Raw genomic sequence first — 23416 nt, 5'->3', positions numbered from 1 at the left:
TTCACCTTTGAGTCAGCTGTTTCGTTCACCAACGACATCACTATCTCACACTCCTTTTTAAAAACAGTTGTATTTTATTTGCTTGCATATCATGTTTCACTTCATATATATACATCTATGAAGTGTTGTTAATTAGAAGTAAAGTACGTAGCACTTGTTTTCAGTTGTGATTTGATGGCAGTGGTGAATGATGAACCCATGTGGAGGAGGCAGAGTTTCTGAAAAAAAAAAAGAGTACATATTTATTAATAAAATCAGGATCAAGGTACCATACAAAACAAGAGGGCACTAAACAACTAACTAAATGTCCAAACAATAAACTAGCAACAAAAGCCAAACTTGAGTACAAAACTAGAAACAACCAATTAATTGGAAAATAAGATGATCAAAGTAACAAAGAAACCAAAGAACAAACAAACCTGACACGGGAGCGAAAATGACAAAAAGGAGGATAACAGGAGAACTCAAAATTACCCACCATTTTTTTTTCAAACAAAAACGTCCGCTGGCAGAACTGCGTAATATCCTGTGGAAGAAGCTGACAACTCTACGTACAGCAGAGGGATACAGGACACGAGGAAGGGAAAGGGGTTGTTTGGGGACAAGCGAAGTAGCCGGCTCGAGTGCTCAAGAGAGGAGTTGAACACATTGACCGATCCAATGAGGGAAGAAGAACTAAGTCCCAACAAATCTCTCATCACCACATCCCCACCTACAGAGGACTTCAAGGTGTTGGAGCCGAGCCTGAAGGAGGTTGAAGAAGTCATCAAGGCAGCCAGGTCAACATCTGCACCCAGCCCCAGCGGTGTACCCTACCTTGTCTACAAGCGTTGCCCCGTGCTTTTCCGGTGGAAGACTTTGAAAGTGATCTGGCATTGAGGGAGAGTGGCCAACCAGTGGAGGTGTGCTGAGGGAGTTTGGATTCCCAAGGAGGGAAAATGGAAAAATATCAACCAGTTTCGGACAATCTGACTATTGAGTGGGGAAGGGAAGGTGTTCAATAATATCGTCTCCCGAAGACTGACAGAGTTCCTCCTCAAGAACAACTACATCGACACTTCCGCCCAGAAGGGTGGGATTCCTGGAGCTCCTTGCTGACTGGAGCATACTGTCACACAGCTTATCAGAGAAGCCCACGAGAACAAAGGAGACCTTGCTGTGTTGTGGTTGGACCTGACTAACGCCTACAGGTCCATTCCACACAAAATAGTTGAGCTTGCACTACAACATCACCACGTTTCTAACAAGATCAAGCACGTGATCCTGGATTATTATGACAACTTCAGGCTTAGGTTCACTTCCAGGTCAGTAACATCAGACTGGCATTACCTTGGGAAAGGCATAATAACGGGTTGTACCATATCCGTTACCCTTTTTGCTTAGGCAATGAACATCCTAGTCAATGCTGCAGAAGTGGAATGCAGAGGGCCAATATCCAGATCAGGTGTTCGCCAGCCTCCCATAAAAGCATATATGGATGACCTTACCATCACCACAACATCTGTCCCTGAGTAGATGGGTCCTGCAGGGTTTGGAAAGACTCCTTACATGGACGAGGATGAGCTTCAAGCTCTCAAAGTCAAGATCCATGGTTCTGAAGAGGGGGAAGGAGGTGGATAAGTGCAGGTTTTCGATCTCTGGAACTGAGATCCCAACCATTTCACAACAACCAGTTAAGAGCCTGGGGAAACTCTTTGACTCAACTCTGAAAGACTCTGCTCCCATCTAAGAGTCTGTTAAACAACTGGCAATGTGGCTCACCAAGGTGGACGAGTCCGGCCTGCCTTGTGGATTTAAAGCATGAATCTACCAGCACTCTATTTTTCCCAGAGTCTTGTGGCCTCTCTTGATCTATGCAATTCCGATATCAACTTCGGAGATCCTCGAAAGGAAGATTAGTGACTTTTTCCGGAAATAGCTGGGACTTCCCTGCAGCCTTACCAGCGCTGCTTTGTACAGGACAAGCAATACCGTCCAGCTACCCTTCAGTGGGCTCACTGAGGTGTTCAAGTTGGCACGTTCTAGAGAGGCTGTTCAGTATAGGGATTCCAAGGACAGCAAGGTGTCATCAGCTGGGGTTGAAATGAGAACTGGAAGGAAGTGGAGAGCTCAGAACGAAGTGGAGGTGGCAGAGTCACGACTAAGCAATTGGGGAGAGCAGGTCTGGGCTTCTTACCAAAGACCAAATTGAGTCAAGCCCAAAGGAAGGAGAGACACTATTTTCTCCAGGAAGAGGTCCGGGCAGGTGTGGAGGAAAAGCGGATGAGCAGGGCAGTCGGACTCCGGAAGCAGGGAGCATGGACAAGGTGAGAAAACACATTACAATGCAAAGTGACCTGGTCAAGCATCATGCAAGCAAACTTTCACCGTGTCTGGTTCCTTGTGCAGGCAGTTTACGATGTCCTACCAAGCCCAGTGAACCTTCATGAGTGGGGAAAGAGCTAGACACCCCTTTGCTCTGGAAGAGACTCCTTGGAACACCTCCTCAGCTGCTGCCCAAAGGCCCTGGCTAATGGTCGCTATCCCTGGCGCCATGACCCGGTTCTGAAAGCAGTTGGTAAGTGCATTGTCCCAGCAGTCAACAGGGGCAAACACCATCAAGCCCCAAGCAAGAGAGTCAATTCCATCAAGGCAGGAGAGAAACCCAGGGCTTGGGCACAGATAACATCAGGACTCCTCCACATTGCCTCTGATTGACAGTTGCAGGTCGAGCTTGGGAAACAACAAAGGTTCCCCCAGCACATAAAGCAACATCGCTCAGACCAGACATGATAATCACCTCTGAGACTTCAAAACACCTGATCATGCTCAAGCTCACAGTCCCGTGGGAAGAACGCATTGAGGGAGCCAATGAAAGGAAACGCGCAAAGTGGAGGAGTTCACGGGCAGGAGCTGTAAAGTTTTCTTTGAGGCAATGGAGGTCGGCTGCAGGGGTTTTGCTGAACAATCCTACTGCAAAGTCCTAGAACGGTTGGTTGTGACAGGGGCGGCTTAGAAGAAAGCCATTAAATCCACTAGTGAAGCTGCAGAAAAGGCCACCAGCTGGCTATGGCTCAAAAGGGCCGATCCGTGGACTGCTGTTCAAGTCAAGTCAAGTCATTTATTTATATAGCCCTTAATCACAAAAATGTCTCTAAGTACTGCACAGGATTACAATTACACAATTACCTGATCTTAAAACAACATGCGGGCAAGGAACAACTCAAAACCTCAGCGTGAGGAAAAAGAGAAGCCTTGAGAAGGGACATCACAAGTGGTAACCCCCCTTTCAGGATGATCAGGGTGAATTAGATCTAGCACTAGACAATTCCCGCGGCAATTGCAAGAGTTGTGATTGATCTGGCAGATGGTAGAGGACCTGTAACGCTGAGTTGTTAGCATTATGAGTTAGCATAAAGTTTTTAACTCAGAGAGATGTATTTGTAATTTTTAACTTCGTTCTGTGGGGGAACAACGCCCCCACCCCACACCCCGGTACTGGCAAGTTCATTTAGGATGGGCCCATAATAGTTAGCAACAAGGATATGCCTTGTGGAGGTGTAAAAATAACTTCCATGGTAATAACATAGTAATAACACTGTTATTACACTTTAAAAACATTTAAATTGTACATGCTCAAAAGGAATGAATCATTATATTTGAAGTGGCCCACCCGGAATGCATTGAGCCCATTCAATTTGCTGATTCGTCAGCATGTTAGCATTAGAATAATTTTTCAGCATGAAGAAGTTAGCATTTAGCTGTTAGCATCACTTTTTAGCATGTAACCATTTGCATGACTCATTGACATGAGGCCCTTGGCATAATTTGTAAATATGAAGTTGTTAAAATATTGCCATTACCAAAAATTTTTAGCATGAAGAAGTATGCATTTAGCCGTTAGCATCACTTTTTAGCATTTAATCGTTAGCATAACTCATCAACATGTACCCATTAGCATAATTAGTAGATATGAAGTCATTAAAATATTGCCATTATGAAAAAAGTTTAGCACAAAGAAGTTAGCATTTAGCCGTTAGCATCACTTTTTAGGATTTAAATGTTAGCATAACTCATCAACATGAGACCATTAGCATAATTTGTAAATATGAAGTCGTTAAAATATTGCCGTTACCAAAATTTTTATCATGAAGCCGTTAGCATTTAGCCGTTAGCATCACTCTTTAAATCACTAGGTAACATGTTGAAAATTTGTCCGGAATGTTGAGGCAGGGCTATCCATAGCACCGGGGCCTGGATGGAGAACACTCTCAAGCCTGCAGACTTCTCTGAGTCACAAGTAGACCGGCATTTTCCGAGCGCAGACTCCGTGCAGGAACATAGGGGGGAATCAAATCAGAGAGATAAGAGGGTGCATGTCCATGCAAACATTTGTATGTTAATAAGAGAACCTTAAAGTCACAAATTAAGTGGACTGGGAGCCAGTGCAAGTTGGCCGATACAGGAGTAATATGCTCAAACTTTTTTGTCTTAGTCAAAAGTCTAGCTGCCGCATTCTGAACCAGCTGCAAACTTTTGAGGCTAGACATTGGGAGACCAGAAAGCAATACATTACAGAAATCAAGCCGAGAAGTAATAAACGCATGAATTAAAACCTCTGCATCTGATTGGGACAGCATCGAACAAATCTTCGTAATATTACGGAGGTGGTAGAAAGCTATTCTAGTAATATTTTTCACGTGTGACTGAAATGACAGATTAGGATCAAATATAACACCTAGATTTTTGACCAAGTCACTATGGGTGATATTACATTTGTCTAGGTTCAGGGCAGTGTTTGAAAACAACTCATGACAGTGAGCTGGACCAATAATCAACATTTCAGTTTTTTCTGGGTTAAGGCGCAAAAATTAAGTGACATCCATCTTTGAATCTCAGTAAGGCAAGCCTCCAGATTTCTACAACTTAACTGTCCAGTTGTCTCCAATGACACATACAGGTGAGTGTCATCTGCATAGCAATGTAAACTAATATTATACTTGCGGATAATGTCACCAAGCGGAATCATATAAATACTAAAAAGAAGGGGGCCAAGTACAGAGCCCTGTGGAACACCACAGGGGACATTAGAGTGTCAGATTGCCATAGTTGTCTGACGGGTAGGACCTAAACCACGGGAGTACAGTTCCTGAGATACCAATGCATTACAGAAGAACAAGTACCGTATTTTCCGCACTATAAGGCGCACATAAAATCTGATTTTTTTTTTTTTAAAAGCTGACTATGCGCCTTACAATCCGGTGCACCTTATACAGTATATGGATCAATATTGAATCTCGCAACTAAGAGAAGCAACCACCGACTCCATTTTTCGCGTAGAAGAAGTGCGCTGTGCATACTGGGAAATGTTAAATAACGATTCTCTTTTATTTGTGCATTTGTATAAAGACCCTGAAATGGCTCCTATTAAGGGACACGCTTACAACGCAAAGTTTAAACTCAAGGCGATCAGTCACGCAGTAGAACACGGGAATAGAGCAGCAGCGAGAGTTCAACATTAATGAATCGATGGCCAAGTAAGGAAGAATAAACAAAGATTCCGTGGCAATAAAAGCGAGATGGCCACAGTTAGAGGACACACTTGAACAGTGGGTTGTTGAACAAAGAGCAGCAAGTACAAGTGTCAGTACAATAACGAATGAAGGCAACAACGCTGGCACGGGAACTTAACATTAAAGAATTCAGAAGTGGTCCTACTTGGTGTGTGTTTACGTCGTAGGCGGAAGGTCAAACAAAAGGGGCCAACGAAAGCTGCTTTAATGACATTTAAACTTGCAATCGAAACTTACAAAACAAACCAAAACACGAGTGGCTTGAGCCGGCAGAATTAAGAGTCCCCCTAGGAACTCGCTAACTGAGCAATAGTTCCATGGGTGAATTATGTAAAACCGACTACAACGTTTTACATTTTATGTTATTGCTTTACTGTTATTGTTTTGCACTTGTTCAGTGACACTATATTGCGATTGCACTAACATTTAATTTACCATAACAGTATCAGACGTTTTTTTGCGTGTTGACTAAATGGAGGAAAAGTAAAATGTTATGCCTTGCTGTTGTTCAAAGATGTTAAAGATGTGTCACGAAAATGCTTTACCTCAAAGAAAATAATAAAACGGCGGTTTATTCATTTTGGGAGTGAATGGAGTTGTGGAAAGCTTGTTTGTTATCTATTAATAAAGTTTGACTGACCTATCAACTGTTTTGTTGCCATTCGCTTTAGCGCGGCACCATCTAACGGTTGCGTAACGTAACTACATCCTCTACTGTAGCCAAGTCAAGTTAAGTCACATTTATTTATGACGCCCTTAATCACAAAAATGTCTCGAAAGACTGCACAGGATTACAATTACAAAATTGCACAATTACCTGATCTTAAACCAGCACACACTTATAGCGCCTTATAAGTCGGTGAAACTCGCTACCCACGTCTCTCCCACCCTAACACTGAACACTGGCTCCCCCCAAGGTTGTGCACTGAGCCCCCTGCTTTTCACCCTCTACAGCTCCGACTCCTCACCGACCCACCCCACAAACACTATAATTAAGTTCGCTGACGATACCACCTTGATCGGCCTCATCTCTGAAGGGGACGAGGCGGCATACAGGGATGAGGTGGAGTCACTTTCAACGTGGTGTTCGGAAAACCACCTCATATTGAACACCACAAAAACAAAAGAACTGATTCTGGATTTCAGAAGGAATGGCAGGAATCCAGCACCACTCACCATAAAAGGAGACTGTGTAGAGAGAGTCCACTCTTTCAAATTTCTGGGTGTGCAAATCTCCAACGACCTCTCCTGGTCTGCAAACACCAGAGCGGTGGTAGGGAAGGCCCAGCAGCGACTGCACTTCCTGAGATTGCTCAGGAAAAATAATCTAAAACAGCAGCTGCGGGTGTCCTTTTACAAAGCCACAGTGGAGAGCATCCTAACATACTGCATCACGGTGTGGTATGCTGGGTGCACAGCAGCAGACAGGAAAAAGCTCCAGAGGATCATCAAAACAGCCCAGAGAATCGTCGGCTGCTCTCTGCCCAGTCTGGAGGACATTGCCTGCTCTCGCTACCTCAGCAGAGCAGAAAACATCATCAAGGACTTTTCTCACCCCGGCCACCATCTCTTCGACCTGCTGCAAGCGCTACAGATCAGATTCAGATTCAGATTTACTTTATTGTCATTCGTGTACACGTGTATACAGAACGAAATGTCGATACATCTGACCCGCACAGTTTCTTTGAACGTCAGCCGGGATAGATAAGATTAACCATGTCTTCGTCAGAATTTTAGAGCAGCAGTTCGTCATCTCGCAGTTCGATGCCTCTTCCAGTGGTTAAATGGTCCAGTTTATTGTCCAGAGAGCGAATGTTAGAGGGGTTAGCCTTTAGCCTAGCTGTTAGCCCGGCCCGCTTCGTCGAGGGGTTAGCCTTTAGCCTAGCTGTTAGCCCGGCCCGCTTCTTCGTCACGCCGCTGTCTTGCCACTCTGCTTCGCTGCTTTGTAGGCCGCTGGTCTTGTAGGTCTTGTTGACATAGCAGTCCGTGGCTAATAAACACTCCCGAGTGGTCGTAGCACCGAGCGCTTGATGTCGAGTGGTCGTAGCACCGAGCGCTTGATGTCCTCGTTCGGCGGTCACGCCGCTGTCTTGCCACTCTGCTTCGCTGCCTTGTAGGCCGCTGGGTCTTGTCGACATAGCAGTCCGTGGCTAATAAACATCGAGCGCTTGATGTCTGGATGATCGCATATCCAGCAAAAAAAAACTGCGATCGTAACTTAATCTGCAGTTCGAGCCGACTTTGTGCGCCATCAAAACTGAGTCGAAGACTGGATCTTATGGCCGACGCGTAAAAAAACCGTTGCAAATCGATGCAGCCGCAGCCATCAGGGCGCCGCCATCTTGAATATCAGGACACACAAAGCAAAAACAAACAGACTCAGAGACAGTTTCTTCCCCACAGCCATTACCACCCTAAACAGACACCGCACAAAAAACTGAAAACTGTTGCAAAAAACTACCTCACACGAATGTAAAATGGTACTCACATACATGCTGTCTGCACTATGTTTGTTCACTGCTCAAAACAGACACCGCACAAAAAAACTGAAAACTCGTGCCAACACTACCTCATAAGAATATAATGGTACTCATGTCTATGTTTTTGCACATGTCGACTGCACTACGATCACTGCTCACCTTGCACAATGTCTGACCATTTCCTTTTTCTGCACTATGATGTCTATGTTTGCACCAATGCATATGCTGACTATTTTTTTGCACTATGATGACTTTGCACCAAATGCAATATTGCACAACCCTTACGATACCAACGGTATCACGACAACACTGTATGTAACATTCCACATGCCGACATTTCTTGTGTAAATACCATGTAAATTATAACTATAGCCTTATCCCCCTTGTTTTATAACCTTATCTTCTCTGTTCCTTTATCTTCTTGGCTCATACCTCACTGTGAATGTGTAAAACTGGAGTGTCACGCCCAATTTCGTTGTCACAATATGTTAACCCATTTTGTAACAATGACAATAAAGGTATATTCTATTCTATTCTATTCTATTCTATTCTATTCTATTCTATTCTATTCTATAATGGGGTGCGCCTTATGTATGTAAAAAGTATCATTCATTGAAGGTGCGCTTTATAACACGGTGCGCCTTATAGTGCGGAAAATACGGTAATATGTTGTGGTCGGCGGTATCAAAAGCAGCACTGAGGTCCAGCAGCATTAACATTGATGAGGCACCGGAATCTATTTCTAAAAGGAGATCATTGGTTACTTCAGCCAGGCCTATCGAAGTAGAGTGATTTGCCCTAAATGCTGACTGGACAGTTTCAAAGAGATTATTTTCTGACAAGAAGTCATTTGGCTGCTGTGCAACGACCTTTTCAAGTAATTTTGCAACAAATGGCAGATTTGACACTGGCCTATAATTACCTAGGCTTTCTGGGTCAAGGTTAGGTCGCTTAAGCTCGAGTTTAATGACGGCAGTCTTGAAGACTACAAGAACAATACCCGGGGATAGCGATATATTAATAATATTTCAAACTGATGGTCCTAAGATCCCAAACAGATCCTTCACCAGTGAAGCTGGAAACGGAACAAGCAGGCAAGTAGTTTGTTTGGCCCTACTGACCATCTGTGTTAGACTATCAGGGGACAAATCATTGAAACTGGAAAATGTTTCTGAACAACCGCCAACTCCGTCCTTACCTAAAACCTCCACATCTTTGAGGTAGGACGAGGTTGCAGAGCATTCATTTAAAATTTAATTCCCAATGAGTTGAATCTTTTTATTTAAAAAAATCCTTGAAGTCATTAGCAGAAAAAGTAGGACAATTTGGGTTGCGTTGTTGTCTGGTAAGTTTCCCCATTGTGTCAAACAAAAATTTCGGATGATTCTTAAGTATAACGATAATCTTAGAGAAAAACAATGCTTTAGAGAAATTCACACTTCCAGTAGTCTACCCTGTTGTTTATTAACAGATTAACATGATGCCCTAGGGGTGCTTGTAGCGGAGTGGATGACGTCACACGCTAGTCCAAAAGTTTGACATCCCTGCGGCAGATGGAAATCTTTTTCTTTGTGTCCAGGGATACACCACCCTGTGTTAGCGAGTCTGTCTCTTCTCCGATTCCCGTAGGCTTTCGTGTCTTTGTAGAGCGGTGCTGAAGCCGGATAGCTCCGGGTAGCTCCGGGTGGCTACACGTTAGCGTCCGGAGTGCTAAACGTGAGCCACGTTTCCGCAAAACACAGCAACTGCGCTCCCTGCGCGCTTCAATGTTTTCCACCAGCACTCGTTGGTCTTATTTGGTAGTGAGTTCATATTTACCATGATTACGGATGGTACCGAAGACTTATAACGCCGCTAGCCGCTTAGCTAGCTCCGGCTCTTCTTCCACCATAGGCCCCCTCATCACGCCGGACCGAGAATTCTTCAGGGCAGGGAGTTGATTCCTCGAATAAACACATTTTTGTGCGCTAAAACTTGTGTCCATAGTATAGAAAGTCATCCAAAGTGCAGTTGTCAAACGGGAAGAAAAACACCGAAGATAGGAGTAGACAATAAAACAATAAATCACAAAAAGTGAGAGATAATAGGGCAGCCGCTGCAAAAATTATAATTATAATAGTATTAGTAATGTCTGACTCTAAAATTACGGCTAAATCTAGCATTTCTGCACTTCTGGCGGGGTGACCACATTTCAATCACCCTCGACATGGTGTAAGTAGGTGTGCTATGATTTACATAAACCATGAAACGGCTCGGCACAGAAACAAATATAGCATGTCGCAAGGTACAATGTCAGCAATTCACGGCAGAAAAGGCAATTGTTATCTCGCAACTAACAACTGAATAAGACACGAGATTGCTACAGGTCCTTTACCAGCTGTGTCATTACCGCCAATACAGTAATATCTGAAGCAGCACTAGTTAGGGCACCTAGCGTGGTCCCTGCGTTGAGTAATTTGATCAAGTCTCCACAGAGCCTAAAAATAATTTTAGATCGAGATAGACCTCTTATTGCGGAAATTATTTATATTATCTGCATCATTCGTTTGCTTTTATCAAGTAATCACCTAAAGCATCGTCATTTTTTGTGATGCATACCAGTTCGGGGCTGGTAGGATTTTTGGTAAAGACCACACATCGTCTCTAAGATTGTGTTATAAACTTGATTCCCGGAGCAATGCCACCCAATTATTGCATTTATCTAATGCCTATCAAGGAGCACTCAGGGAGTATATCTGTGATTCTCTACCAGTGGGGATATTTATTTGCCTGTCCACATTCCCAGTGGGAACTGGGACAAGATCTTGCTTGGCTGGCGTCTAAGCCAATTAAAGCCAGCGGCCGAACCGGTGAGACCCAGACAGGGCCTTAAAGAAAGCCTTCAGCCACCAGGTGCCAACCATGACTTCAACACACTGCATTCAGTGGCTCTCATCCTGATTTAAGGATTCCTCACTGATCTGCCACCAAGGACATCAAGACTGGGCTTCACTTTCACCGAACCAAGACCAAAGGCATTTCTTACTGCCAGAAATTGGTGACTTTAAGGGGGAAATTTGTCAAATTATAATCATGACCAGATGCTTTAAATCTTATCATCAGTAAAAAAACAGGCCAATCGTTCTTTTTTTATTTTATTATTCTTGTTTTGTTTTGTGTTCTATTCAAGTTTCTTCTGTAGATCGTGAGTAAAAGAAAACTCCATAAATCCGAGAGTACAGTATGTTTGTCTTGATTAAAGTATATTGAACAATCAAAAACAGTGAAAAATATTTCACTTAAAGCTGTGTGTAGCCAACCCTTGAGAATAACTAAAAAGGTTTTTAATCTGTTTTCTGTATTTAATGATCTGCAACATATGAGGTGCTCCAAAAAGAATAAACTTGCCTCGTCAGTTTATTGGTCAAATATTTGTTAAAAAAATATATTGACCACCCGTATTTCGTTATTTGATTAGAGGGCCGCCAGAGCTAGGGTCTGGAGGAAATTGGGCCGAATTGGGTTTTCCAAACAAAAACTTATAATAATAATCCACTGTTCTAAGATATCTTTTTAAAGACTGCTACATAAAATAAGATCTAAATATGTGTGGTCCCTTCTCAAGGTTTGATTAAGGGCTATACAAATAAACATGACTTGACTTGAATATTAAAAAAAAAGATTATAAAATAATGTGAAAATAAATTAATCAGTAATAGATGGACCCATAATTTGCATGGGCTGCACTTTCTTCAAAGGGACATTGTGTACTATTTGACCGCTATATGTTGCTTTACTGTGCCGTGCAACCACAAACGAGTGCTAAAAAGAAAGAAGACAAACTACAGGAACTTAAAGTGACTAAAGCACATTTTTTGCCTAGCCTTTTGCAAAGAAAGAAAAATGGACAAAGGAAAGGGACAAAGGGGAAAAAGATGAAAAGGGGAAAAAGAAAAACAAAGAAAAAAGACAATGAAGAAAAAAAAAGAAAAAGACTAAAAAAGTTAGGCAATAACATTGGAGAAAGGGGGAAAAAAGACAGTTTTTTTGTTTCTGAGGGGACCTTTAGCAGCGAGATGGCCGACAATGATGTCAGCTCCATCGAATAAAGACAAATGTCATGTCAATTAAATGCAAATTTCTCTACCTATGAGTATTTTAAAACATGAACATTTATATCATAGTTCATGTATTTGTATTTATTTTTTAAATCAGTATTTTTTTTTTAATGAATTACGTTTTTGCCACCAGGATAACTTTAATAATACACCCTATCCCTATAGGCTTTCATATCAAGGTTGGGGCCTCAAACTAACACTGTGGGTTGTATTTGGCAGCAAGTTGGAGACCCCTGCTCTAAAACATTTTAGCCAGACATGGATGTTCCCCAAAATCCAGCGTTTTCAGAGCGAAGTTTCTAGACCGTAACATAGGGGGGAATTAAATCTGAAAGATATGAGGGAGCAAGTCCATGCATAATTTTGTATAATACCAACAGAATCTTAAAATCACATCTTTAGCTAACAGGGAGCCAATGCAGGTTAGCTAAAAGAGAGTATGTAATAGGGTGTCCCAACTTATCAGAAAGCGGGTCAGATTTGGTAAGCTAGAAATGTATGTAGGCCAATCAAATTTTCTTGACATAATATTCATTGAAAAAGTCTTTTGGCAAATTAGGCTGACGCAGTTGTTTTGGATTTTGGTTAAAAAAAATACTCCAATTTTTACTTGGAAGTGGCAGCCCTTAGAGTAAACTTTCCTTTTTTTTGATTAACAGTCGCCTTGTGGGAAATTGGTTGGGTCGAAAATTCTGACCGGAAAGCCAAGTGCTGACTAAGGGCTACCATCATCATCTAGGGTGATTATTTTTTTCCAAATGCATTTTATACTGCGGTCATCATGACTGGCGAGCCATATAGTATTAAATTTATGAAAGAGACCGCGGCCATTAAAAACAATTTTGATCGTGGGCCGTAACTGGGCCCTGGGCCAGAACTTAGACATGCCTGATGTAGATCTTTAGCCCATTGCTGGACCATACCCACTCCAAATCTGGTTAATATCTGGGCTACATGCGTAACTTAAATATGGCATATTGTATTTATTATCCGAACAGTCTTCTTTAAAAAAAAATCCACGACAGAACTACCATGTATAATTTGACTTAAAAAAAGATTTGGATTGAAAAAAAATGAATTTCTCTTTATTGTTCGTTGTAATTTAACTTTTGTCTGATTTCAGTTAATAGATGTTAATATTTTTCCAAGAACTTAAATATAGACTTGAAAAAGATGTGGGAATTAACTAAAAGGGAGCTTTTGGTTTGATTCATGAGAGAATTTGTACCTTATACCTTCAAATAAAGAGTACAAAAGACTGATGGTCAGTTTTCTTAAATATTCATTCTTACTATTCGTTGCCATTTCAGAATGGTAACCTTCACTCAAAACATGTAAAATATTCAATGTTTTCAACATTTTATCTGCAAGAGGGACTTTCAAACTATAAGAGAAATGTATTGGTCTTGCTCAGGTTATAATACTGTAATATTTTTCCTACCAATTACTTCATACATGACCTAGGCCAAATGTGTATTTTTTTCTCTGTGCTTTATGTCCTCTTTCACTAAGATCTGCCACTGATGAAAAAGAAGCCCGTGCACGATAACTTCTGTTAAATATTTTTAACATGTTTATCAACTATATGCAGATGTGACGCTACAGAAAACTTGTGGGCATCAGCTACTGCGCCCATCTGACAAACGAAATGGTGCGCAACACCATCAGAGGGCACATTGGACCCTACGAAGAACTGTTGTCTGTGCGCAGACGGAAACTTCAGTGGTATGCTCACGTCACAAGATCATCGCTACTGGCCAATATCATTCTCAAGGGCACAGTCCAAAGGGGCAGGAGGAGAGGAAGACCGAAAAAGAAAGATCTGGGCCGAACAACTTTAAGGAATGGACTGGTGCCAACTATGCCACGAGCAGGGTTGGGTAGGGTTGCTTTAACTTGATTACTTTTAATTACTTTTGGATTACTCCAATACCAAATACGCTAATAAAACACAAAATAAACTAAATATGAATAAAATTATGACTCACAACACGTGGTAAACTTTCTTTCCTGGCTTTCATCTCTTTGATCTCCGGCAAAACTAACATTAAATGCGACAGAAACAAAATTAAAATAAATCCAAACAGCTTGCCAACATAATTTTTGCCGTTCCATGTATTCCGTTACTCCCCAAGCCTACACAAAATTAATTATTCATATTTAGTTTCTTTTGTCTTTTATTAGCATATTTGGTATTAGAGTAATCCAAAAGTAATTGAAAGTAATCCAGTTAAAGTAACCATACACAACCCTGGCCACGAGCCAAGAACAGGCCAGGCACCTCCAACAGTGGAGGAGGCTGTCCAGAGTTGCGTCCTCACTGGTGCCCTGATGACCCAGGGGGTTAAGGGATGCATGAACCGTGATAAATAAGCATTGAAGGGGGGGATGTGTAATGCTCATAAACCATAATAAATTTATTTAAGAAAAAGTTTATTAAAGAGTGGAAGTTACTCTTCTTCCTTAAATGTTTTCATTCAAAACTATTATTACATCAGAGAGTCATGTGACCCCCTACATTGCATATTACCGAATTGTATTTTATTTTGTTTCATTTTATTGCAATATGTATTCTGTGTAGCACTATTTAGATATTCTATATAACACGCTACAGTGGGCATTTGCATGTCACATTGGGTATTTAGATATTGTATTCTCTTTGCTTTATTATTGTATTGTTCTCAGCTCAGGGATGCTGCTGGAAATGTGAATTTCCCTGCGGGGATGAATAAAGTATCCATCCATCTATCTATCTATCTATCTATCTATCTATCTATCTATCTATCTATCTATCTATCTATCTATCTATCTATCTATCTATCTATCTATCTATCTATCTATCTATCTATCTATCTATCTATCTATCTATCTATCTATCTATCTATCTATCTATCTATCTATCTATCTATCTATCTGTCTATCTGTCTGTCTGTCTGTCTGTCTGTCTGTCTGTCTGTCTGTCTGTCCATCTATCTATCTATCTATCTATCTATCTATCTATCTATCTATCTATCTATCTATCTATCTATCTAAAATGATAGCCAGTAGTAGTAGCTTTCTATGGAATTCTTATCATAGTAACACAGGGGACAGTTAAGACTGGGACACAACATATCTTAAAGGGTTTAAAAATGAAAAATGCATTATAAACTGGAATTGACATTAAATGGTGAATATTGTAAATAAGGCATACAGAATTGATGAAAAAAACACAAATTTATTAGGGTTTTTTTTCACTTATATTTGTAACAAAATTCAAACAAATATGACTGGGGACATAGCATTTTAGTGTACTAGTACTGCAATGAGAGCAATTTATTAAATTTAATCTATCCTGCATACATATTATTGTGTCCTATTGTAGAGGACAGTTAAGCATACAAAAAATATTATAAAATTAAGTATAAACCCCCAATTTTACACAAGATATAGCATTTGATGTAAATCGGACCCAAATGGCACCGAATATAACAGGAATAACCCTAAAAGACGCCAGAGCTAAAAAGACGGGCCTGATGTAGCAGTCTTACTGGTAAGTACTTTGCTTAGTCGTACAGAAACCAACTTCGCAAGAGAAACTGGTTTTAAAGTAAAATTTTAGCATTTGTAAAGCTCAGCGACAGTCAAGGATATGGGGGTTTCTGGACACATTTTAACAAGATCAGATAATTCCCCTCTTTTGTGTTAAAAACAAGTGACTAAACTTGCGGTTCATGTGTACCTGCTAATAAACGAGTTCATGACAACAACAAAAACCCCAAATTCTTTTTCTCCACCTTTGACCTTTTAAGTAAAGTCCCACTGAAGCAAATGTTCTTTGTGAGGACTTTGCATACCACTTCAGAGGTAAAATGAATAAAATCACGTTCGGCCTTTTAGCCCGTCAGAATGAAAGACTTATTTTAGCTAGACAATCATTTTACCAGAGGAACCACTGAAATGTTGAACTCCCCACTCAGTTCACTTACTGTTGTGTTTCAGTCTCTAATTTATACATTTGGTTTTAATTAACTGGTTGATTTGCCCACTAATAAAGATGGAAACATGCTAGACTTGGTTCTGACTCGAGGAGTTTCAACCTCAAACGTGACGGTGTTACCATGTACTACTCTTATTTCGGATCATTATTTAGTTACATTTGAGGTGCTGGCTAAATGAAGTTTTTTTTTTTTAAATAACTTTTTATTTCTCACTCAAATTTTGACAGAGGTTTGATTCCACCATCATACATCAACACAAACACAAGACATATAAACTTGACACACCCATAAATAACAGAAGGAACAACAGACAAAAAAATGTTAATAAAACACAACAATAAAATTTAAAAGGGGGGGGGGGGGGTTGGGGGGGTTAGACATCAAGTAAAATTTGTGTGATAGGCTTCCATCTTTTCTCGAATTGATCGAGTTTCAGTTGAAGTCTTGCAGATTTTTTCCATAATGTACATTTGCTTTAATTTGTCTCTGTGGTGATTGCTAACTCGAGTCACCTGGAGCAATCACGCCCTCTGATTGGCTAATTTTCCCTTCTTAAGCACGCTACGCCCAGACCTCTTCGTCTGAGGATTACGTTTGTACTCTGTATGACTCTCCTGATTACCTGTATATTGTATTCTCTTTGCTTTATTATTGTATTGTTCTCAGCTCAGGGATGCTGCTGGAAATGTGAATTTCCCTGCGCGGATGAATAAAGTATCTATCTATCTATCTATCTGTCCGTCTTGATCTGTTTACCTGATTCTGCCTGCCTCCGATCCGACCTGCTTCCGTCCCACGCTACGATCTTCTCTCCAGTCCCGGTAAACTTGACCTGCTAGACTTCCGCACTCCATTTGGCTACGTGTTCCGCTGCTGACGTCCGACATCCATCGCGTCTCCCGCTAGCCCTGTACGCTTCCCTAAATAAAGAACTGTAACCAACGCTCTGGGGTTTCCTGTTCTGTTCTGGTCCTTCTGACAGAATCCTCAGACCAGAATGGACCCCGCATTCGTACATGTGCCCCCTGACAACTACGAAAGCCAGAACCAGCAGCGCATTCCCCCTTCCGAATGTGCAGTACGGCAAGTCGCTTCCGATGTGGCGAATCTGGCTCAGCAAGTGAGTCAGCAACGGCTCGAGCTGGATCTGTTGGGTCAGGACTGGTCTAATCTCTCCCAAATAATGGTCCGACAAGCCACTTCATCGGTGCCTAACACTGACAGCGCTTCTTCGGCCTTTTCCAGTTCATTCGGCGCAGGATTCGCTGAGCCGCGAGTGGGCGCTCCAGAGAAGTTTGGGGGAGATCCCGCTCAGATCCACCCGTTCATAGTAAATTGTAGGTTAATATTTGACCTCCAGCCCCGTAAATTTGCTACTGAAGCAACTAAGGTAGCGTTCGCCATTAATCACCTCACGGGAAGAGCGTGTCTTTGGGGCACGGCCGCCTAGGAGTGAGTTGCTACGGCGTGCACGTCATTGAACCTTTTGGCTCAAGAGCTGACAAAGGTATTTGACTCGGGTTCTTCATCGGTCGATTCCTCTCCGTCGCTTCTAAACATTCGCCCGGGTAGGCGCACTATAGCAGATTATGCGATTGATTTCCGTACGCTTGCGGCGCAAAGCCACTGGAACGAAGAGGCGCTGGTCGACCCCTATTTACATAGTTTGGGTGACTATCTCAAAGACGAATTAGTGTCACACGCTACCCCGTGTACGTTAGATGAGGCGATTGAGTTAACCGCCCGGATTGACCGCCGGGTTCAGGCTAGACGACGAGAGCGGGGAGGTCTTAATGGTATCGTTACCCACCCGTCTTCTAAAGTGGGTAACGTACCGAACACCCGGGTCCCGGTCACCCCGATCATAGAAAAGATGGAGGTGGACCGGGTCTCTCTTTCCCCCGAGGAACGCCAAAGAAGGTTCTTTGAACAATTATGTTGATACTGCGGTGGCAAGGGACATCGCGTGGCCACCTGTCCGGTAAAAGGCCAACGCTCGTCGGAAATAGGGGGCGTCCGATTGAGCTCAGCCCTCGTATCTGCTCCCAAAAATGCTAGACCCGTTATCTAGGCTTCTCTTTACCTCTCCGATTCTACTCAGACATTCTGATTGACTCTGGCGCTGAGGTAAACATTCTCGATCTGTCCCTTGCTCGCAAGTTAGGTATACCTGTTAAGACACTACCTAGTCCTATCTCTGCACAAGCGTTAGATGGGCACTTGCTAGGCTCCGTTTCCCAAATAACGCTCCCCGTCGAATTAAGACTCTCCGGTAATCACAGAGAGAGGATTTGTTTTCACCTGCTGCACTCCCCCAGTCAACCTATAGTTCTTGGCCACCCCTGGTTGGTCCAGCATAATCCACACTTTGATTGGCGTTCTGGCTCGATTTTGGAGTGGGGTATGGACTGCCATCAAACCTGCCTGCGCGCGGCCTCTCGACCAGATAGTTCTGTTTCCCCAACGCCTCTACCCGACCTGTCCCAGGTTCCGGAGTGCTATCATCATTTACGGGAGGTTTTTAGCAAGGCTAAGGCCTCTTCCCTGCCACCCCATCGGCCTTATGACTGCGGAATTGATCTCCTCTCGGGGTCGGCTCTATTCCCTGTCGGCTCCCAAGAGGGAGGCCATGGACAAATACATATCAGATGCCCTGGCCGCCGGCATCATTTGACCTTCTACTTCGCCAGCGGGAGCAGGGTTCTTCTTCGTTCCGAATAAGGATGGATCCCTCCGACCTTGCATCGATTACCGGGGACTCAACGATATCACGGTAAAGAACCGTTACCCGTTACCATAACTTGCTTCTGCCTTCGAGGTACTTCAAGAGGCGACGATATTCACAAAACTTGGTCTCCGTAACGCCTACCATTTGGTCCGAATCCGGGAGGGAGACGAATGGAAAACGGCGTTCAACACCACCACTGGCCACTACGAATACCTGGTAATGCCGTTCGGGTTAACCAACGCTCCCGCTGTCTTCCAAGCTCTAATTAATGACGTGTTACGAGATGTTCTGAACCGTTTTGTTTTTGTATACCTGGATGACATCCTAATCTTTTCCAAGTCCCAAGAGGAACATCAGAAACACGTCCAGCTCGTCCTCCGTCGCCTCTTGGAGAACTCCCTGTTTGTCAAAGCCGAGAAATGTGAGTTCCACTCCAGGGTTGTGTCATTCTTGGGCTATATCATAACCGAGGGGAAGCTAGAGATGGATCCATCCAAGGTATCGTCTGTCACTTCTTGGCCCGTTCCGTAGAATCGTAAGAAGCTCCAGCAATTTCTTGGTTTCGCCAATTTCTATAGTTCATCCGTAATTACAGTTCAGTGGCGGCTCCCCTCACAGTTCTTACCAGGTGTCTAAGGACACTTTCCGGTGGTCCCCCGCAGAGGATGAGGCCTTAAATAAGCTAAAGACTTGCTTTTCCACGGCCCCTATTCTGCAGTTACCAGACCCCGCACGGCAACTTGTGGTTCAAGTGGACGCGTCAGATGTGGGTGTTGGGGCTGTCCTGTCCCAGAGATCTTCGAAGGACCAGAAGATGCACCCGTGCGACTTCTTCTCCCGGCGCACTTACTTGAAAGACGAATTGGTGTCCCATGTCCCTCCAACTACCCTCGACGAAGCCATCGCTCTGACGGCTTGAATCGACCGGCGAGTCCAGGCACGACGACAGGAGCTAAGGCCAGCCGAGACGATTCCCTACCAACTCGCCAAACGAGCCAGGTGGTTTCCGAACTTCACAACCTATGATTTCCGGTCCCCACGAAGCAATTGAGGTGGATCGAGCGGCTTTATCAGCGGAGGAGAGCTGGCGAAGGATTTCCGAGGTGCTTTGCCTATACTGTGGCGGCGAGGGACATCGAATCTCATCGTGCCCATTAAAAAAGAAGAGCTCGTCGGACGGTGGAGGGATCCGATTGAGCACAGCCATTATCCCAACTTCCAGAACCCCAAGAACTGTCCTCGGGGCCTGTCTCTTGATTTCCGGTATTCCCCAGTCTCTACCTGCGTTGGTCGATTCCGGCGCAGAAGCGAACATTTTAGACATCACCCTCGCACGCAAATTACGAATACCCTTGGTTCCTCTCTCTTTCCCCTGGGTAAAGTCACGCAAGTTACCGAACCGGTGGAGATGAAATTATCAGGCAACCACCAAGAGCGGATTCGGTTCCACCTACTCCCATCCCCCGGTCAGCCACTCGTTTTGGGTCATCCTTGGCTCATACGGCACAACCCCCATTTCGATTGGCGTTCTGGAACCGTGATGGAATGGGACGTCGAGTGCCATCGAACCTGTCTGCGCGCCGCATCTCACCCCGACCGACCAGTTGCTTCCAAGCCTTCCCCTGATCTGTCCAAGGTTCCTGCCTGCTACCACCACCTACGAGATGTATTTAGCAAAGCCAAGGCTACTTCACTACCTCCATATCGCCCCTACGACTGTGCTATCGACCTCCTGCCCGGTTCTACTCCCGCTAGGGGTCGACTCTATTCTCTCTCAGCACCCGAGAGACAAGCGATGGAGGAGTACATTTCCGATGCGCTGGCGGCCGGCATTATACACCCATCCTCCTCGCTGGCGGGCGCCGGGTTCTTCTTCGTGGGAAAGAAGGATGGGTCCTTACGGCCGTGCATCGACTACCGAGGGCTCAACAACATTACAGTGAAAAATCGGTACCCCTTACCATTGCTCTCCTCCGCCTTCGGGCTTCTTAAAGGGCCCATCGTCTTCACGAAGTTGGATCTCCGGAACGTCTATCACCTGGTCCGTGTCCGGGAGGGGGATGAGTGGAAGACGGCTTTCAATACGCCCACGGGACTACTCATGCCCCATGGATCAACCAACATCCCCGCTGTCTTCCACTCCCTCATTAATGACGTGTTGCATGATGTGCTCAACCGGTTCGTTTTCGTTTACCTGGATGATATATTAATTTTTCCCAAGTCCCAGGAAGAACACACGCAGCACGTCCAACTCGTCCTTCGCCAACTGCTTGAGAACTCCCTCTTTGTGAAGGCGGAGAAGTGTGACTTCCATGCTCAGACCATATACTTTCTGGGATATATCGTGGCGGAGGGGAAGCTACAGATGGATCCCACGAAGGTGTCAGCAGTTACCTCCTGGCCCGTTCCCCATGACCGGACGAAGCTTCAACAGTTTCTTGGTTTTGCCAACTTCTACCGTCGCTTCATTCGGGGATACAGCACGGTAGCAGCGCCCCCCAGGGCGCTCGCCAGTCCAAAAGGTGCGTTCCGAAGATCTGCAGGCAAGTGCCTGATCTGGAACGTCAACTGGTGGTTGAGGTGGATGCCTGCAACGTGGGAGTCGGGGCGGTGCTTTCCCAGAGGTTGGCTGACGATAACAAGATGCACCCTTGCGCCTTCTTCTCGCGACGTCTATCCCCCGCTGAGCGTAATTATGATGTGGGGGATCGCGAACTGGCACTAGAAGAATGGCGTCACTGGCTGGAGGGGGTGGCGGTTCCATTCTTGGTGTGGACCGACCATAAAAATTTGGAGTACCGTATTTTCCGCACTATACGGCGCACCTTGTTATAATGCGCAACTTCAATGAATGATAAATTTTAGGACTTTTTCCATACATAAGGCGCACCGCATTATAAGGCGCTATGAGTGCATGGTGGTTTAAGATCAGGTAATTGTGCAATTTTGTAATTGTAATTCTGTGCAGTCCTTCGAGACATTTTTGGGATTAAGGGCTATATAAATACATGTGACTTGACTTGACTTGGCTACAGTAGAGGATGTAGTTACGTTATGCAACCTTTAGATGGTGCCGCGCTAAAGGGAATGCCAACAAAACAGTCAGATAGGTCAGTCAAACTTTATTTATATATAACAAACAAGCTTTCCACAACTCCATTCACTCCCAAAATGAATAAACAGATGTTTTATTATTTTCTCTGAGGTAAAGCGTTTTCGTGACACATCTTTAACATCTTCGAACAACAGCAAGGCATAACATTTTACTTTTCCTCCATTTAGTCAACGCGCAAAAAACTGTCTGATACTGTTGTGGTAAATTAAACGTTAGTGCAATCGCAATATAGTTGCACTCGTAATGTCCAAAAACAACAAGTGCAAAACAATAACAATAAAGCAATAACATAATAACTGCAAAATGTAAAACGTAAACACATACCAAATAGGACCACCTCTGAATTCTTTAATGTTAAGTTCCCGTGCCAGCGCTGTTGCCTTCATTCGAATAGTTATTGTACTGACACTTCTACTTGCTGCTCTTGGTTCAACAACCCACTGTTCAAGTGTGTCCTCTAACTGTGGCCATCTCGCTTTATTGCCACGGAAACTTTGTTTAGTCTTTCTTACTTGGCGCAGCTTATCCACATGCTTCCTCCACTTCCGCACCATCGATTTATTAATGTTGAACTCTCTCGCTGCTGCTCTATTTACGTGTTCCACTGCGTGACCGATCGCCTTAAGTTTAAACTCTGCGTTGTAAGCGTGTCTCTTAATAGGAGCCATTTCAGGGTCGTTATACAAACGCACAAATAAAAGAGAATCGTTGTTTAATATTTCCCAGTATGCACAGCGCACTTCTTTTTCTACGCGAAAAATGGAGTCGGCGGCTGCTTCTCTTAGTTGGGAGACCTTGCAATTCAATATTGATCCATATATAAGGCGCACCGGATTAGAAGGCGTATAGTCAGCTTTTTAAAAAAAAAATCAGATTTTATGTGCGCCTGATAGTGCGGAAAATACGGTACATCCACTCTGCAAAACGTTTAAACCCAAGACAGTCCTGCTGGTCCTTCTTCTTCGCCAGGTTTAATTTCACCCTCTCCTATCGCCCTGGTCCTCGTAACGTTAAGCCTGATGCTCTCTCTCGTCAGTTTCAAAAGGAGGAGAACCAATTCCGGGGGCTGGCGTCCATCCTTCCTGCTTCCTGGGTTGTGGCCACAATCACCTGGAACATTGAGGATCGCGTTCGAGAGGCTCTCCAGGACCAAGCAGGCCCTAGTACATGTCCGGACGATCGTCTTTTTGTTCCGGAGGGATTACGTCCCGAGGTCCTCCAATGGGGGCACGACTCCCGCCTTTCCTGCCACCCGGGAGCAGCCTGCACCAGCAACATCCTGTCCCGACGTTTTTGGTGGCCCTCCTTACCTAAGGATGTTCGGGAGTACGTCGAAACTTGCCAGACCTGTGCCAGGAACAAGGCGTCTAATCGACCTCCTACTGGCCTGCTTCAACCCCTACGGGTTCCCAATCGCCCCTGGTCCCACATCTCACTGGACTTTGTAACTGGACTGCCTGCCTT

At 43.9% G+C, this 23416-nt stretch overlaps 1 pseudogene; it reads left to right on the top strand.

Annotated features, from left to right (window-relative positions):
• The first annotated feature begins 436 nt into the window (after window positions 1–436).
• On the top strand, window positions 437–10977 carry LOC148357442 (uncharacterized; annotated as a pseudogene).
• Window positions 10978–23416: the final 12439 nt, after the last annotated feature.

Source organism: Urocampus carinirostris, chromosome 10, assembly GCF_059441175.1.
Source record: "Urocampus carinirostris isolate Australia breed hairy pipefish chromosome 10, RoL_Ucar_1.0, whole genome shotgun sequence".
Taxonomy (NCBI): Eukaryota; Metazoa; Chordata; class Actinopteri; order Syngnathiformes; family Syngnathidae; genus Urocampus; species Urocampus carinirostris.
This window is presented reverse-complemented; position numbering and strand designations above follow the sequence as displayed.